The sequence below is a fragment of the Anguilla rostrata genome, chromosome 6 (assembly GCF_018555375.3).
Source record: "Anguilla rostrata isolate EN2019 chromosome 6, ASM1855537v3, whole genome shotgun sequence".
Classification (NCBI taxonomy): Eukaryota; Metazoa; Chordata; class Actinopteri; order Anguilliformes; family Anguillidae; genus Anguilla; species Anguilla rostrata.
This window is the reverse complement of record NC_057938.1, coordinates 20,982,104-21,002,324: the sequence shown is the minus strand read 5'-3', so window position 1 is coordinate 21,002,324 and position 20,221 is coordinate 20,982,104. Positions and strand designations below refer to the sequence as shown.

Sequence of the window (20,221 nt, the reverse complement as noted above, 5' to 3'; positions counted from 1 at the left end):
AAGCTAGTTTATATATGTGGTGCATCTTTGCAGCATTCAGAGATGTGGTTGAAAGACATTAGTAATTGCCTAAAAGCATATAAGCATACATACATACATACGTACATTCTGCACACTTGACAACAAGTAATTGCATTGATCGCCAATTATACTGAATTACTAAACTGAGCACAACTGTTGCATTTTAACATTTACCGTGGCCCTGGCACCATTCCCTTAGTGGTAGAAAAAAAATGCAGTTAAAATAAATTATTGTTATAGAATGTAAAGGTCTGACATAATCTGATATTGTACTTTATCTCTGATACAGTTTAATATCTAATATTAATCATGGAATGAGTACATTATATTAATTAATGTATGTTCCACTTCTTTCCCCTTCCACTGTGTACCAGTTAAACTCACACAGACAGTAAGTCAGAGGAGGACATGTAAGTGTAATGTGTACGGGAGGTTGATGACGCACAGTGATACATGGACATCCCATCGCCTGAAACCACTCCTGTGCTGAAGAGCCATTACATACATTCATGTGCCACCCTGTGGGACTGTCAGCCGCAGCCAACGCTGGCATGGACCAAATTCGATTCCAGACTGTGGTGCTGCTTGTCCCATCCTAGAACAAGTGCCTTGACCGGATGAGCCACCCAGCAACCCCTAATACTAGACTTTAATCATTCTCAGATGATGAGCTTCATGAAACAGATGGCCTTCCTTCTCAATAGCATATTTACTGGTCTTGATTCCAGATGATCTCGAATACCTGGCGATCTTGAATACAGCTGCAGTCGTGTCAGGACAGCGATGCATTCGTCACTGTCCCTGTTGTTACCGCAAGCACGCTGCAGAGCACATGATGACTTGCTGGGATTTGTCAGAGTTATGAATAGCACAGGGGTGTGAGGCGACCATGCACTGCCACTGCCTGCACAGATTCCTATTAGTACTCCTGGCGAAATTGAATTACAGAGGGGTTAAGTAGCACTAACACACAGCCACACATCATCCTACAGAAGGTTGCTTTGCATGACTATATACATTTACAGGTATTTAAAAATGGAAATGGAAACAGCACAAAATGTCACCCTTCTGCTGATACCGTTCTCTTGGAGGTCCACGCAGACATCACCTGCTGCGACTTTGTTGGACATGAAACATCAGCAAGCTGAACTGCCTTGGTTACTGAAGCCGCAGCAAAACCTTGTCTTGTAGCCATGCTATTATAGACAACCGCACCTGTCCAGCAGCTTTGCATGACTCTATGCATAGTGGAATTTGTAATACCTATGTGGTAGAGTCTGGTTAGAATTAACTTGTGCCTCATTTACCAAGGTGTTTGCATTTTTCTTCATAGCCTGTATTGTAAGGAAAGCAAAGTTAATGTTTTCAAATGAAAATGCCAATAAATGGGTTAGCAGATTGGAAGTTAATGGATTTAACGGGAACGGATGCATATCAAAAATAACCTGCTGTATAAACAACTAAAATAGCTGCATAAACCACTTTGGATGAGATCTGTTATGCAAATAAATGGCTACACTGTGTAAATTTCTGAATTTATAAATAGGCTAAATTTTAATGTTTCACCTCAGGTATCAAATGCCAAAAGTAATATTAAAAGAGAACAAATGAGAGCTTATAACAATAATATTCAGCATGACTTGTGCTAGTGGGAAAAATATTTTAAATTAGAAGTGCAACATTAAGTTCTGAAAATTAGGCCCCAAACCAGAACATATTTGCAATAGTCATTGGCTGAAAATGAATGTACAATGAATCATAAAACCTGATTTAATAAAGATATGTAAATTCTAGCAATGGTTTCAGAACATGGTTCTGAAATTGAAATGGTTTTATGGCATATTACTATAATAATAATAATAATAATAATAATAATAATAATAATAATAATAATAATAATACAATCATGTTTTTGGCTAGAAGCACAAACTGACTGCCTTTTCAAGGCAGTTTTATGCAAGCTTGCTATGTCAGACAAAAGTCACCAGGGCGAAGGACAAGTACACAAGACAAGTAGCCCTACACAATACATTTTCAGTGTTAAATCAACTCTTACAGAGTTCATATCGTCCCTATTGGACCATATGTATGTATTTTGTCAGAGTTGAATTAACGCTGGACATTTTACTGTGTATGTTAGATTGAATCGGCACCTATGATAATGGAATGGCTTTTACGCTGCTTGTACAAGGTCATAATTAGAACATATGAATTTGATTCCACAGCTCCAATTTATTCATGCGAACGGATCTTTGGTGGTTTGTCTACCGAATCAAGTGACCAGTGGGTTTTTCATTTAAAAGATTATCCATAACGTATGCAAGACGCATTTTCAGCTTTAACCTTAAGCAACTAAATCAAATGATGCAATCTGGCATGGATAATAGCAATGGCTACAGTAACATGCAGTACATAATTGACAATGTGAACTAACAAGAATTCATGTCTACATTGTTCTGTTAATGAAAAGGAATCTTAATTACGCACAGTATAATGGAACTATACGAATGGTTTACACGAATTCGTACATGTAAGCATGTGAACTATATTGTATTAATAGATCATTTTTCCTGTAGGTAGCATGCATTAGCAGTCGGAATCCCAAAGCGATACCAATGACACTGCGTGCTCAGTACGGACCGTTAAGAGGTCCATGGAATTTCTTTCTGCGTCAACTGTGCACACATTTGGACTTGGGCGGAACTTTCACGACAGCTGCCTGCCAGTGTTCATCTTATCCTGAACGGGGAATTGCACGTGCTTCTGAAACACTTGGCGCACAGCTCAGAGAAAAGATGCAATTCAGTCAAAAATGTCATTCTCAGGTTTACCGTTGGCTCTCGCCATTCACCATTAATGTTTTATCTTTATATCCAGTTTAAAATCGATGAATAGAACTGCCGAAATTTTGTGTGAATGTCAGCATTAACCGCAGTAGGCTAATACATAGGCTACACCAGCAAACACTGGACATTATCCGTTTTTATCTCCAAGCAAACGATATTTCGTTTATGCAACAACTCTTTTAGGCGCTATATCGCCTTTAAACGTCACGTCTGACGTGCTCCACAGTTTGGCCTTTTGTACGTCTACTGTGCATTTCTTGTAGTCGCCGGTCAGCGAGGACTCGGAGCAACGCTGGCTCACCACAGGAGCAGGGGGAGTAAGAGGCTATTTTTGAAGTTTGCAAACAAAAAACAGCTACACGGGATGACTGGCTAGACACGAGAAGACTTAAGCTTTCTGTGCATGTTATATCCAAGGCTTTATACAAGGAGAATAGCAGAAACTGTACATCAGTCTTAATGGTATTGGCATCATAACATACTGAAGCATACAAACGCTAAGGGCGAAATTTGAGGCACTTTCGATCCCGTCCCCGACCAACAATGAAAAATAAATACAGTTTAAATGTAATTGCAATCGTGATCACGCGGGAACTTGTGATGCCTTGTAATTCTGAAAGGATAAAATAAACATATTTCGAATGCAGCCCGAATGTGCGCTGACACAGCATGCGAAACAAGCTTTAAGAATCAGGTGTGCGCTTTTTATAACCAGTGAGTCACTGCGGTCTCAGGAATACACTGCAAGACTTTGGCTTGATATGCATCATCTCGAGATCACGACCCAGATGAATTTCACCCGGATCAACATATAAAGCCTTTTCATTATTTGCTTTAAACGCCTGCCCAGCCTTCGTTTAAGTTTCTGTGCTAAGGTAAGGCTACATATTTTCTGTCGTTGGATTTTAAAAAGTAAATAGTAACGAGACATATTTCATCTTGTTCATACAACACGGTTGAAATTTTATCCATCTAGTACGTATATATATATATATATATATATATATATATATATATATATTTCAGTGCAAGAATGAAGGGTATTAAACACTGTTGCACAAAATATATGTATTGAAGACATTTGAAATAAGTACTGCACAACGCGTAAAGTGTCTGTTAGATACAAATAACCTTTTTAAATAATGCTCTCCAGCAGGGAACGTTTTATATATTACAGCGAAAAGTGCATGACTGATTGTATATATTGATAAATGTGTATTGGTTGAGACATCTATTCGATTTCAAATTAAGATTTGTTGGCTACATCTCAAATAGAGTTGTCTTAAAAGAAAATGGTTGATTACAAAACGGTCAAATATCCTATTTTACCGGATTGAATTTAACGGATTGGAAATGTTGCTAGTTTGAAAGGATTTCGAGGGCACATGCTACGTTGCAGTCCAAAGTGTTGTTTGTGTTTGCAGTCGCCTCGAATGCGATGAGAAACCGTTTGCTTGATGTGTTATGAATTCATGTGTACCTTTACTTAATCGTGTGCTCGAAAGCGTTCCTTTTGGTTTTGCTTTAACAAGTATTGAACGATAGTAGGCTACTGCATGCAATTCTTCAGAATTCTTGCTTTGCCGCAATTTACCCGGTTGTTGCCACGCCCGTTAATATTTCGGTGAAAGATGTTCTAAGTTATATGGTACAAAATACGCAGACACGCACGCACATATAAATCTCTAATGCGCACGAGGGTGGTCATATCAAACTATTGAAATCATGGGAGGCTTCTCTTTCTTCAAATGCGACCTTATGGACACATGACCTGTAGATGGCAGTGTGGTTCAGTTTTATGCGTGTACTTTACACGACACCATTTATCTTTGCTACTGACGACAGTGGTGTAATTGCTGGACTGTTACAATCTATTGACACATCATTTATTTATTAACTTTTGTGACGTGTTCTCAACATCACAGTGTAATATATGGTACAAAATACTCAAAATAGCGTATCAAAATGTAGAAGATGTACAAACAGTTATCAATTTTTAAACTTTTCACAATGGCCCTATTTTATTCATGGTAAAGAGGGCTAATTAAGGATAATCCAATTCATCAGTCGTAGACCTGCTATTCCGATGATGAATACTGGATTCAGACAACACAGTGCCATTTTGCATGGTACAGAGCAAGTGTATGCATTGTTCCACGTGCCAACTAAATGGCAAGTGTCAGATAAATCACAGATTGGCCTATAGTTTGCATATAGAATTTAGAGTATTTAGAGAGAGTATTTTCAGTATATCCAAATTTGTGCTTGTACCAGAACGACTGCTCAGATATGTTTGATTACTTCTACCTTAGGTTCACTTATCATGCTCATAATCATTCAGTACTGATAATAAACCAGTGGTCAGATGAATTTAGTGATGAATCATGATCTTGTGTAAGTGGGTACAAGTGGATGAGATGTCTGAAGCCAACTCAGTCATGCTTCTGTAAAGTAATGCTGGCTAAACCTAGCAAAACCAATCAGATTGCAGTAAACTAATCTCACAGAATCCCTCTCCAGGTACTCAAGGGGTCTAGGGTTGCGACTACATCTAGCACTGCAAAATATTCTGTGATGTACATGGTACATAAATAGTGCATTCAGCAAAATGGAAGGGGGGCCCAGGGATTACTGCTTACAAATCAATGCAAAATCATCAAATCTTTTTTGATGGGCAAAATCACAAGTGTTACATTTTCCTGCCAGAGATAGAAGATTCAGTGCTAACTGTAAAAAGATCAAGTTGTTGTTCATATGCTCCATAAAGTCTCTAAACAAGGTGAAAGACATCCAGTTGAAAGCTGATTTATTGAAGGTAATGCTTTGCTCCATACTGATTTTACATTCAGCTGTTACCCTTATGCTGTTAAGCATATGGTCCCTCCAAAATACGTCTGAAACTAACAACATTGTCACTCCATTTTCTAAAGACCTGACAACAAGACACATATTTTTACGTCTGAAAAGCATCTGCATTCTTAATTTTCCTTTAGGCAGAATGACACAAAATAGTTTCCATTCATACAGATGTTTAAGGATGCAATTTAAGTTAAATACCTTGCTTGGCTCAAATGGGAATTGAGGCTACAAACTTCTGAGTACAAATCGGTTTCTGTACCTGCTACCACCATACCTGTCCCATGACAAATTAACATGAAACCACTGTGTACATTTGTTGTGATTAACAGGGACTAGCCTATATGTGAAAACTGTTTATTAAAACACCCTTGAAATATGGTGGATTGGACTCAGAAGGGTTATGGTTTTCCTGTGTCATAAGTGCATAATAAATTCACAGAACCCATTTGTATTCTGTCATATTGTAATATGAAATGCTGTGCTTTGGGCTCTAGTTCACCTGAGATGTAATGCTGGCAAATCAGAAGGACCTAGAGCAATAAGGAGAACCTCAATACAATCTTAAGTATTTTCTTTGTGTGAGTCATTGTTTACATTTGAGCTGAAGCTCTAGGTTTTCAGATTTAGCTTCAATGGGAATGATTAGCTCTTACCTGGGGCATCCTTGGTTTGTGATGATAATTTATTGTGTAGGTGTGTTCGAGTACAGCTGAGATGATTATTTAGGGGGGCTTCTGACCTCTGAGGACATTATCAAGGGATAATTTAGCTGCATTTTACATGTAGTTGTTATGCTGATTTTGAAGGGTTTGATTTTTTAACAGTTGGACTCATGGCCTGAAATGGACAAAAATATCCAAGCCGTGCGCACCATAAACATTTTCTTTTATTGAAGTTTCACTTACTGTAACTATTTTGACTGTTGTTTACATTACTGTGTATTGTTTAAGTTTAAGTAACTTTTGCAGCTAGCTAAGAAGCTTTATTTTTACATGGCTGATTTGAGTGTGGGTACTACTTAGTCTGGGTCTGTTTTGATGTATTTAGGACAGCTTTGGGAAATTTCCAACAGACAACACAACAGACAAACTGCCATAGCTTCTAACATGACTTGTATTTCTCTTCATTTAGCTATGTATGACTGGAGACATTTGAATATTCTGTTCACATCCTAGGTGGCGCAATAACAGTCACTTGTTATCCTTGTTGCCCTCTGTGCCTCTTGCCATAATGCACACCTATTATTTTGAGGAGTGGTCTCCTCTCTCATACACACTCTGGGGTGCATCCCATTACTTTTCACTCTTCACCTCCTTCCATCCACTCCCCTACTACCACTCGTCTCCTTTCCAGAAGTATGGAGGAAAGGAGGGGAGGAGATGAATGGAGGAAAGGATAAAAAGAGGAGGTGCAAAGAAAATTGGGACAGCTTATCTGCTTCTCCGTCATCAAAGACAACGTCAATTATTGATGAAATAGCCCTATCAGAAGCTTTATTTTTTTATGAGCCCAGGAATAGTGCCATAGCCAATCACATATCTTACACGTGGCCATTTAAAGCTGCAGAATAACGTGTAAGTTTTGAGTGTACAATAACCATGAACCTGACATTGTAGTTCATGTTGAGACACTAATTAATATGTAATATTAGATCAAAGTAAACATCTCATAGTGTAGAAACATCTCAAGAAAAAAAGGTTTTAATGTAAAAAATCTTCCAAATTACTCATGCATACGAAGCGCAATCTATAAGGCATTAATTAAAACAAAATCTAGGCCTGCTGTTAAAAGTATTGATATCAAAATGAGGCCAAGTTACTACAAACAATATTGGATATCTTAACTCACAGAAATTAAGCAGGCTTTATTCCAAAGCAATGACACCCAATGCTTCCTCAATTAGGCTATTTCATTTAACTTGGCCCTTTTCATCTTACCGTATGAGGAGAATGTGATCATTCACAAGTTTATGTCACATGAAGGTGAAATAATTTACATGAAATAATATCGCAAACATTGGGTGGCATTGCTTTCCCACTGTAACACATTTGTTGGTAATAAATACATCCTTTGGAAACGGTTGAATAAATTCATTCATGCGTAATATTCATGTATAGGATAATCTGGAGATCTTCAGAATGCCGAGCTCATGGAATAAAATAAACTTTTCAAGAATGCAGAAAATAAACATTTAAATGCATTTGTATAGAGATGCAAAAGCACTGACTGACTGGATAAACAATCAATTGGCAAGGGAGTATCTGGATGGCTCTTTCAATAAATATTCTAAACATTTTTTAAATTGTGAGCTGGAAATTTTAGTAAGTAAAACTGTCTAGGGGATTTGGGAAAAAGTAATACAGCTGCAATGCTTTATAGAAGGAATCGCTCAGCGTTACCATAGCCAAATCTTTCTGTAGGATAGCCTATGAGCCATAAAAACAAGCTGACATTTTATTATCCGTTGTAGGCAATCTAGCCTTCCGGTAGAAGGAAATGTATGGTAATAACCTACTAAGCCATACTCAAATTTGGCTAAATGTCTTGCATAATCGAGGAAATTCAAGTTCTCCACCATCTTTCCTTTCTAAAGGTTGGATAGTATCAGATTCTGTGAGATGGTCTTTGCAATCTCTATGGGCGTGAGCCCGATGATGTCACCTAGAAACATCAAGAGAGTTCACCAGGAAGAGGCGTAAAGCCAAGTTTGAAGCTGCTTTGCTTGTCTCCTCCAATATTGGAGGGAGGATGGATGCATAGATTGGTTGCCGGGGCACAGAGGAGATGAGGTGAGATGTCGTGAGGGAAAGCAAGGTACATTGGGACGCACCCCTGGAGAGTCTTTAGTGTTGCTGCTGAGGCTGCAGCCAGGAGATCTGTGACCTCTGTCAGTTCCATTTGAGTTCAAGCAGCTGGCCTCCCTCGAATGATGTAAGTCCCCAAGCATACAATGTGTCATTTGACACAAACCCAACGTCGTTGGGACAAGAAAGCCACATTAGTGTATGTGCATCACTTAATGCAGTTCCTGTTTCAGAATCCATGTATGTAGGTAATGGAAACGAACCTCAGACCTCCTTGTGATCATGCACTGCACTGAAATTGCAGACAAAACAAATGTGAAGTTACCTTAAAAATTAAAACCAAAACATCTGAAAAATGGTAGAAAAATATGCGAAAAATCAGAGCAACATAGGTGAACTTTGCATCCAATGTGGTAATTCTTAGGTTGTTTGAGAGATTATTTCAATCCTCCTGTTGTGACTTACCTGCTGAGTGGTCGCCTCATTTTTGTCTGCAATTAAGCCATGTGTGCAACATTACTGTTTTGAAAAAGGGTGTGTGTTGAAAAGCATTCTGGGGATTGCTTTCTGTTTTTTCTCCTGCTCTTGCTCCAAGCATAATTTTTGCTGGGATGAACACAAAACACAGAGCTTGTGGAATAAAATAAACTGCTCAAGAATGCAGAAAATAAACATTGAAATGCATTTGTATGGAGATGTAAAAGCACTGACTGACTGGATAAACAATCATTTGGCAAGGGAGTAATTGGATGGCTCTTTCAATCAATATTCAGAACATTTTTAAAACTGTGAGCTGGAAATATTAGCAAGTAAAACTGTCTGGGGGATTTGGGCAAGAGTAACACAGCTGCAGTGCTTTATAGAAGGAATCTCTCAGGGTGACTTGGAAAATATTTCTTCACCTAAGAAATAAGATTGGAAAAAGAATAATACAATAGAACCTTAGAGATATGAAGCCTTTGGGAGTGGTGGCTGTTTGAAACTGTGAAATGTTTGGAACTTTGAAAATGAATCTCTGTTTTGCATGACTCAGGTGGGAGTTTTATTGGTGGGTCTGAACCTGGCTCCATTATTGCATTCCTTAGAAGCACTGTGTTGCACAACTTTCTGCTTGGACTATGCTTAAAAGCCTTTTTAACAACTCCCACGAGTTTGTCAACTTTGAGGAAATTGCTTGGCCAAATGCCACTCGCCAGCTTTGTAATGTGGTCATCGCAGGTTAAATGGACTGAATTTTGCATCCGGCCTTTGAGGGTTCTCTGGTATGCTTTCAACATATGACTTGTGTTATCTGATACAGTACAACTGTTGTCATTCTTCTGTGGCAACAGACATGCTGTCAGCTGACTTGACCAGTTCCTTTATATTCTTGTTTGATGCCCGTGACACATACTTCTGCCTAAACTGTTCCGCGGAGGGGATTGAGAATAATTTGAGGTCATGCGGTTTTTCCTAATGAAAACTGTCAAATGTCAAAAAAGATGTCAAAAATGTTGACTTCTCGGTGAAATTGTAAATGACATCTGTCCGATGCTCAGAGCTGTCTTGTACCCTTCTGACAGATGATTGCCCCTTGTGGTTAGTCATGAAACAAGACTGTGTTCGTTTTATCAGGTAAATGTTGATCTGTAGTTGTTGTTGTTGTTTGTGTGTGTGTCTGTGTGTTCATAAATTCCAAACAGGATATAGCTACTGAATCCGTCTGTATGAGGTATCAGGCAGATACTGGTGCACTCATTCACTCAGCGTTGTTTGTTTTGACATTGTGGCATTATTTTTTTGTTTGACATTACTTTCCTTCCCCCCTATGTGTTAGGAAAATGATTTGTTTTTATGAGGGTTACAATTATGAACTAAGTGTATGATTACCCATTTAGTACCTTGGGATCCCGCAAGGATATTGATTAAGTTAAAACCCCTGTGGGTTGTGACCATACTCATTAAACATTTTTTTTCTATATCACAGCATAGGGTGCAGCTTAATCATTTTCTGTCTGTTGTTGACAATGTAAAAAAATAAATAAATAATACAATTTAATTAAATTAAACAAAATTAAAATGACGTTATCACTTCAATCAAAAACAAATATGCTGTATAATGCAATATAATACTGGTTATTGCAAGAAATACTGTATACAATCACCCCATATTTATATACTGTACATCTGTGAGGGAACATTGAGAATGGAGCTGATGCATAATGTTGAAGCATAGATGGGTTTTGATTTTCTAGCTGAACTTAGACTGCTTCTAGAACTGTTATAGGAAAAAATGCATCTGTCAGTAATGTTGAGAAACATGTTAAAACATATGCTTTATTGTACACAGGACATGCTATCATTTTGTTTCTTTAAGTAGCTCCCTCAGGAATTTGCTTCCAGCTTGTTGATTTGAGACAGACCCAACATACAGTTAGAGAAAGATGTGTATTGCCAGTTTTTTATCAATGGAAAGTCAGAGCTATTTCCATTTAATGCCTGCTTTTTTCATCAGTGATACTACCAAACATGATGTCTCCGTTTTGTAATATCACCGTAATTCCTACATAGAGGAAGCAGTAGCAGTGGCGCTGCAGCTAGAATTTTTTTTTTGAAGCTATGCTTTGGGGCAAGTGGGCCCTTTGGCTCACAGTAACTTTGTTGAAACAAACGAGTGAAGTTGTGGCCTATATTATCTTTCAAAACATTTTTCCCTCGATACTACTATCAGCAGGAGATGAATCTTTTGCCATATTGTTCATATTCAGGCATAACACTTATGCAATTGGCTGTGTTCATTTGCTTTAGTTTTTAAGTGAACTGCTAATATGTAACGTTTTCGGTTGTTGCTAGCTCCTTTAGGGGGTCAATATGGGAGTCTCTTGCAGTGTTGTTCGCTACCCCAACTCATCTGTAGTGAGTGATACTGTAAGCACTTACGAGTGCTTGATGACTGGCTTTATAGTACGCATGAACAAGATGTTGGCATGAACGTCGGTGAGTTAGCTGACGTGCTAATCAGCTGCTGTTCCAAGAATCAGCTGGTTGCGTGCATGCAACATTGAGCTGCACTGTAAACCTGGGAACCCTTGTGAAACCCATTTGTTGCTGCTGGAAGTAGTCCTAGGGGAGACACTGAATATGGAACTTGAAAAGGCATAGGCTAATTGTTTATACTACCCCTGGGTATATACTGTACCCTGCTCAGGTGACTGGTCAGTCTATAAGTCTGAGATTTGCATATCTAAGGTTCTACTGTGTATAAAAAGGTCCTATATGCTTTCACTTGTAATAGTGCTATGTTACAGTGTCAAACAGTGGTTTGAGGTGGTGTGTGATGCTTTATGTTGACTTTGGGTGGAATCGTACAACACACACAGTAGCATTTTTTTCATACACTTTTCCCTAAATGGATAATTTCTTGCCAGCATCTTTACTAAAAGCCTCTGCTTCAACCAGGATCATGCACAGGACTGTTGTTCCTGCCCACTCTCCTTTTAGACAACATATTTGACTGCTTCTGTGGTATTTCTGTTTTTGTCCCATGCTCCCCTACAACAGATTTTCTAAAACAATCTGTTTTGCAACATAAGGTAATCCTTTTTCAGAAAAGAATAAGTGTAATACAACCACTTGTAACCACAATCAAGCCTACATTACAAGTGTAATTTCAGTTTGAACAAACACACATGCAAAAAACAAAACAAACAAAACAAAACAAAAAAAACCCCTGGCATCTAGAAATGAGCATTCATTTCTGCACATTTGAAGATGTTAGTACATACTCAATTCAGTTGTAAAGCTTGCAAATTTACCAAGCAAACTAAATTACTTTTTTTTTCTGATGGAACTATACAGTACGATACAATGGTGCCACTGTTCAGTGAGTGAAAGCATATTGGGTCTGGAACAAAATAAACACTAATGAGACTTTCTTTTCTGTGAGTTGTTAAAAGTCATAAGCTGCACTGGTGCTCATGTCCGCCACAGAGCAATCCTGAGCCTCTCCCAAGATAGCGACAGGCTGGCGCCATGTCTATAAAGCTTTGCAGAGCGAAAATTTACTCTTAGGCGAGCAAAATTCTGAGACTTGTGGAAATTTACTCCCGACCATTGAAACAAGAGTGAGAGAGCTATGTGTAAATATTCTTTAGACTTTAAAGCATTCCTAACTTGCCACATATTTAAGATGCCCCCTGGGGTCTCTTACCCATTTGAGAGGGGAATGGCTGCATTACCGAGACAGGAAAGCTGCGATGCACCTTTTTAACAGATGGTGAAAAGCTGTTGTTATTGGACGATGCTGATTAAAAATAATAAAAAATTGTAATAATAATAATACGAATAAGAATAATAATAACAACAACACCATTCATGCAGTAAAGCATTGGCTGTCAAGCCCTTCCGAGGTCCCTTTGACGAACGGCTCATTTTTATGCTACTGAAAGACATTCAGTGGTTGATGAAACTCTCTCATGACAGAAATTAAAGTCATTATAACTGTGTTTCTGGCAACGGTGATAAAGGCAGTCTGTTTTATGGGAATTGCTGGTGTCACTGAAGGATGTGCCTAACCCGCCCAATCAAAAATATACTAAATAGAAGTTAACTAGCAAAGCAATACATATGTTTACTAGCTATTTAGCAGGCATAACTTCCATCACTAGCTGCTCAGTCTGCAGGATTGTGATCGAGGATTGGACTGGGGTGGGGGGACTCCGGCCTCTTCCAGGGGAGCTTTATTCTTTTTTGGGGGACGTAACTCCCCCTAGCTTCACTGTAATTCAAACCCTGTGTTTAATGTTGTTCTTTGCCCTTTAGCGCTGCAGGTAGGTACGCATATTGAAAAGCACTTACTTTATTTTAGTAACTGAACCCTAGATGTTTTGACCTTTTTAAGTTTTACAACCCGTTCCAAGCTACTTAACCATTGTTCAAAGACAGCAGTTTCTCCCGGCAACATTGCATACATGCATAAATTCAGACTCCAACGATGTAATATGCTGTCACTCTTTGCATGCTAATCTGGTTTGTGGCCCACTGTGGTGATTTAATTAAAATATAGGTCATTATATGACATATCTGTGCATGAGTGTGTGCTGACAGTCAGATTGTGAGCTGTCTTTCTAGGAATTGGCTCTGGTTAAAATTGTGCCATTTACACCCATGCAGGGCTAGTCTGTCCTCCAGCTTTGAAGTTTGTCTGTAACTTTGACCCCCAAAGTATCCATGTGCTGGGCTGTGTTTCCAGCTCAAAGGGAAAGCGAGAAGCCTTTAAAGGGTGGCTTAGTTGAAAGCCCTGTTCTTAAAAAATGCATTGATAGCAACCACTTTCATGTGCTTAAAAAAAAACTAGCGATGCATAGTGAGGTGGTATCACTATCATCTGTCATCAGTGACTCATTGATTGGAACCAATAGCGCTATTTTCAGGCGGAGAGCAGTTTTTTCAGTTTCAATAGTTTTTTATTGCTTAGTAGACAGCATACTGCAGAGGCATCAAACTGTAGTGTAGGTATTTGTGGTTACCTTTCAATCAGCAACTCGCTAATGCCTTGAGAAAAATGTGTGTTGATTCTTTAGCCAATCAAATATTTAAATGAATCAGTGGTGCTGGAATGCATTACAACCCATCAGGCACTGCAGCCCTCCAAGACTGGATTCTGACACCCACGGCATACATTATAGGGTTTAAACCTGAAAAAAAATTATTTTGTTTTCAAATGTGGTTCTAAATTTGCTGAAATTTTCCAGTGGTAGTGCACCAGAAGCCTTTAGCAAATATAGCTAAAGGCTATAATTAAAAACTCATGAATCTATGTTTTATTATTCAATTGAAGTTGCGTCTATAACCCTTTGTATTTGCACTTTCTGATTACATTAGAAAACGTGTACTCTTCATGTGTACTAGTAGAAGAAACTGAGTACATATCTGTACAATGGTGCATAATGGGCACAGACACACAGAATCAATATAATTCCCTTTTTTATTTAGATAAATCTTTTTGGAGTCTAATTATGCAGATGGTTGTTGTGCTTGCACTAGCCCATTGTTATGCTGGTTAATACGTTCTGGTACAGTGAGTGAATACATAGTTCAGCAGAGGAGCTTATCTGCATTTAGAATGACTGATTCCGCTTAGTTCTTTCAAAGGGACTGGAGACTTACTGAATATGTATTGTAATAATTGTCAGCCTTATGAAAAAGAAAGGTGAAAATATGAAGTCTATTGATTTACTAAAATTGCATTTTGTCGATTAAGTCAACAACATTATGATCATACGGAGATCTCTGTGTTAATTATTCATTTAGTACCATTGTGCCGCTGGATTTAGTTAAGCATGTTTCTTGGGTGCCGAACAGCAATGTGCTACTGAGAAATTGTGCCCAAATAACCTTTGGGTTATGAGTCCAGTTCCTTTTCCATTAACTCACACCACTGGAACCACATGCCCTTCACAGCATTGAATCTGAATCTGAGTAAGAATGTGGCTTTTCAGTGAAAGTATGAAAGTACAGTTGCAAAGCGGGGTTATAATTACGAGAGGCTGCGGATCAGCTTATAGTTACATTGAGCTCCATAATGTTTGGGACATATTAGTTCTTGATATGACTCTGTGCTCCACAATTATAGATTTTTAATCAAGCCAATTCACATGTGGTTAAAGTGCATATTCTCAGCTTTCATTAAAGTGCATTTTTATACATTTTGGTATCACCGTGTAGAAATTACAGTGCTTTTTAGCCTATATGTAACGCCTCATTTCTTGGCACTGTGGTGTACGTACCATGGTTCCTGCTGCAGGAGATTGGATGGATAGACCAGCGTTGTGATTTTTCTGGGCTTGAGTGTATAGGCTATAAATCTTTTTCCTTGTGGATAATGCCAAGCTGAGCGTATGATTGTGGCTCTTGGTTCAGTCGTTGCTAAGCTCTCAGATGGGGTCTTGTCTTTTCCTCTGTCCGTTAGGGGCAGATAACTGTGGTATCTCCTTTTATCCAAGAAAGCTATATTTTTATGAATAATCCAAGTCAGTTATTATAATCTTTGTCCATATATTCCTGGCAAAATATAAATTCAAGCATCTGGAAAATATGTATGGCTAAATATTATAATGAATATTGGTTGTGGTGCTGCTGAACTGATCCTAGTCTACTTTCAGTTCATTTACAGTGAATGTGCTGTTGCTCTCACCTGCTTATCGTAAGACTGTTTTTTCTCTTGAACGTGTGTAATTCTAATTGCTGTAAGTAGCCTTTTGATTTATTCGGTAAGCAGTAAAAAGCCGGTAGCTAACATGTAGCCTAAGTGTTAACACAGCTTGATAAAGAGCAATACAAAATATGTTTTTTCAAAGAATGAAGTGATATTCATCTGGCCAGAACTATTGTCTGTAAAAAGGCCGCCAAACTGCAGGCAGTGGGCACAGTGCGGGTACGTAACAAAAGGCTGTTGAAAGACGTGCTACTGGTTAGTGCTTCCATAAATAAATCCCTGGCACTGAGGCAGAATTTTAGGAGCATCTAAAGTTAGACATATTGAAAATACGCACTCAAGTTAAATTGAGGAGCTAAGGTTTATCGGGTGCATTCAGGAAGAGTGCCATTGTGAGGGATGTAATTATTCTAATTGTTTGGATAGTAATTATCCAGGAAAGTAAACAGCCCATATTCCAAGTGAATGAATTCTCTCTCCTTGACTGTAGCGTTGCTGCCACATTCTCTGCTTTCATGTGAATTTGTTTAATTTCTGCCCCCTGAGCTCTGTTCACCCCGAGCATGTTTATGTAAGTAGATTCTTGACTCCATGCTCAGAGGCTGCCCTCGAGGCAATTATCCTGGGATTTCAAGGCAAGAAGCTACTTCACATTTATTGAGCACTGGGCACAAAGGAATAAAATATCACCGCCTCTCCTGTTTGTGTGAACCCTGTCCTTAACAGAGAGTCAAAGACCATTACAAGTGTTGGTCTGAAGCGAAGGTGCATAATTTCTTTTAGCATGATTCAGTATGCCTTTCTTATTGTGAAGCCATGGAGAATATTACATTTTCAGTAATTGAATGGATTTATGACTTAAGGAACACATTTAAAAAATACATTTATTTACAAAAATAGGTGTCACAATTGTTGGCATCCCTTTGATTAGTTAGTACTCAGTACTGCCTTCCCTGGAAAGGATTATCACATTGTGCATTTTCCAATACTTGATAAGGTTATAGCACTCATTTTGAGGGATCTTGAACCATTCCTCCATGTTGAATCGTTCAAAATCGTGCTTACTGACTGCCCTCTTCAGTCCAGACCATGGGTTGTGAATAGGGTTTAGGCTAAGTCTGGAGGCTGAGACGGCCAGCGGAAAACATTGATCTTGTTCTCGCATATCCATTTCATCATCAGAGCCCGACGAGTTTACCTCAGAATCACCGTCTGTGTTTCTAATTATTTATTCCACAGGTAGTGTAATGTTCCCACCCGTACGTATGTCTCACAACTGATTAGCCCTCTTCTGTCTACACCGATTCCATAACAAGCCTGGCATCCCTTCCTGCGCTCCCAAATCCATGCCACCCCCACTCCCAGGAAATTCAAATGATTGACTACGCTTAAAAAGAAAATAAGACCTTAACATTAGATCTTAATCACAAGGTACCATAAATAGTACTTGCAGAACAGAAAGTGTGTGTGATGTAGAATACCTAATGACATTCATTTGAAAAACAGATACCGTGTATGTGCATTGATTTGGTAAAACCATTAAATAATGAAAATAAAAGATATAAAGATGTAAAATAAGGTTCAGATATTTGACTAAACTTAGGTGACCCTGTGGAACTGAATACTTATAACTTTCTGCTGCTAGATCCGTGCAGTTTTTGAGCCTTTTTGCTAATTCAACTTAATAGGGACCTGAATTAGCTACAGATATCTGCAGATAACCTATAATGACCATTAAATTAAGTACAATGCATAAAGTATTCACTACAAAAATTTTAATTCCTGCTCAAATTAGCCTATGTCATATTATATTGAAAAGACAATCCATTACATTTCAGTAACCATGCTGTAAAATCACTGATCTGAAAAGCCCGGTCCCTGGGTTGCCAGATCTAAACATAACTGTCAAGCTCAGCTTAAGGGTGAAGTGTGCAAGTTTTCACTCTAGTGGCAATGGATGTGAATTGCATCAATATTGGAAAGAATAGCAAAATATAACTGGACTGATATATCGGGGAAGAAGCTTGTCAGCCTGTATCTTCATAAAGTCGTCAGAAAAGACTCAAATTATATTAATTGCTTTTATAACTATTAGCCAGACTTCAGTCATGATAATCTGGAAAATCCTGCAGTTTCCTCCTTCATTCAATTCATATGTAGCTTTTCAAGCAGGATTTACAGCTCAACTGACAAAGTAACTAAATTAGATAGCTACTTAACTTAGGTGTCTAGCTGGATTGGCAGCTAAATTAACTGATTTGCTACATAGCTAGCAGGCTATAAGGCCTCCTTTTCTTTGGCTCAAATGCTGAGGATGCCAGTGGCTCTGAGGATTAATTCTGCTTCTCACATTGTCTGCCATTGTGATTGTACCACTTAATATTGTCTCCAGCAAGATCTGAGAATTTTTAGGTATGTCCCAATATTTTTCATTCACAGGGAAATGTTTATAAACAGATGTTTATTATTTATAAACAAATATTTGGCCCGAACAGAGAAATTGAAATTAAATTTAGAGGAGCACACTATCTGAGGCAGTGGCGCCATATGGGGTTTGGGGGGTGGATAGGGTGACCTGACTGACAGGGACCCTCAAATATTGGATGTAGGCCTAGCTGTAGTAACTGAGAAGGACTGGGGTGGCTTGCGGTGGTGGGTCCCAATGTGAGATATTTTCATGGGACCCAAAGCCGTGACTGCGGCCGTGACCTGAGGTGCCAAATTTCTCCTGCTGAATCTCATACTCTGTGACATACAGATTTATCATGGCCATTTAGAGAGAAAACCAGTTCATACTGCACCTCAATAGAGATACTCGGGCAAATAAATTGAAGAGAGCACCCACAGGTTGGCAGTTGTCATCAGAGAGATGTGCCTCTTCTCCACACCAGATCTCCTGTAGTACTTTGTGGCCTATGCAGTGTGAAATGCTGACTAATGCGTGGGTGAATTGGAGGAGTACTGTACGCGTGATTCAGCTGCAGCGCTTCTTGCATGGGTGTGGCTAGCAAAGTGGTCACTCAGTTCAGTCATATCAACACAGTTTGGCATAGATGCCTACAGTTTAGTTATCAACTGTGGTATTAGTGATCACATTTACCAAAAAATGTTGAGTGTACTTTATTTGGTTGGTACTCTGCTGTCAGTGTATTTGGCTGAAGTCCATTTTTGAATGATTCCTGTCTGGACTCTTGTCCTTTCAAGGATGACTGGACTGAAGCCAAATGCAGTGTATGACTGAGCAGCAGCGGGCTTGCATTCTTGCCCTGAAAGGTCTAATAAAATCGCTGATAAGTATCCTTCAGAAATATGTCCAGGCATGTCTTGGGCAATCAAAATTGCAGAGATTTTATACTTGGCTGACATCTCTGTGTAAATCCACAGGAAGTTCACAGTCCCAAACTTCTGACCACAAATCATCTCAACAGCAATTGTACAGAAATAATCCAATCAAACTATTTTATGAAAGTCATAATTGTTTGTAGTACATACAAACATATGTGCATACATACAATGTTGAAGAATTCAATAAATGAAAGATAACCCTTCATTTTTTACTTGTTTTCTTAGCAGACATCTAGCGTTGTTTACCCATTGACCTACTATCCATTTGCACAGCTAGATATAGTAAGCAAGTTTAGATATAGTAAGAATGTGATATTACTTAGTGGCAAAATATCTTTGCCCCAAAAATGAAAACACTGATTCAGAAAGCAAAGCTGAAACAAGTTAGTATTCCACTGGATACTGTCATCTCATCAGATCTTGCCTATTGCCCATGTCTGTTTACTTCTTGGGATATCATACAGTCAGATGTTTGTTGCAATCTTTGGACCATTTTCTACTGCATAGGGTATGTAATTTGTGATCAGCCACCCGCCGTGCCTGACCAGGCACAGTCTGAATAAGGATGCACCTGTAATACCGAGTGCATCCTTATCCAGACTGCAGATGAGAGGCGATATGGTCAGAGGATAAAATTTGCTACTGAACGGATGCATGGTCAAGTCTCAGGTGAAGCAGTGCTTTGGTAGTTTACTGAACCAGGATTGTTATTTTTTTAAAATTTTAGATAAATAAATAAAATAAATATATAATGCAGCAGAAATGGATAACATATAGGCTACAATGCAACGGAAGTTGCCCTGGGAGAGTTTCTGATGATGCAATTAACTAAATAATTAAAATGAAAATATTAGTAATGGATCAAACCACACTGGAAGACTTGGGCCATTAAGAGTGAAACATCTCTCTGAAACTTCATGACTCGCTGTAAACTATCATGGAAGAAAGCTGCACAAAAGGGACAAGTGTGTGTTTGATAGCGAGCATTAAGTAGTCTGACTAATTCACTGAGATCTATGTCTGTTATCTGGTCCTATTAGTAACAAAAAAAAACCGAATTTAAATAATTTAAAAAGCTATCAATAATTCAAGTTGGTTGTTTGTTTTTTTACCAGCTCTATCAACATGAGGCATGTGGGCAAAAGTGTGAA

The 20,221-nt window shown here is 38.6% G+C and overlaps 1 protein-coding gene across 6 annotated transcripts in view; it reads left to right on the top strand.

The window, feature by feature from the left end:
• The first annotated feature begins 3,092 nt into the window (after positions 1–3,092).
• The window catches only part of LOC135256806 (neuroligin-1-like), a 203,452-nt gene continuing 186,323 nt past the window's right edge, over positions 3,093–20,221 (top strand). For 5 of the 6 annotated variants that reach the window (XM_064338960.1, XM_064338963.1, XM_064338962.1 and 2 more), the window contains exon 1: positions 3,191–3,742. The gene's annotated coding sequence lies outside the window, so the exon portion shown is untranslated. The other variant, XM_064338958.1, reaches the window with a different exon arrangement.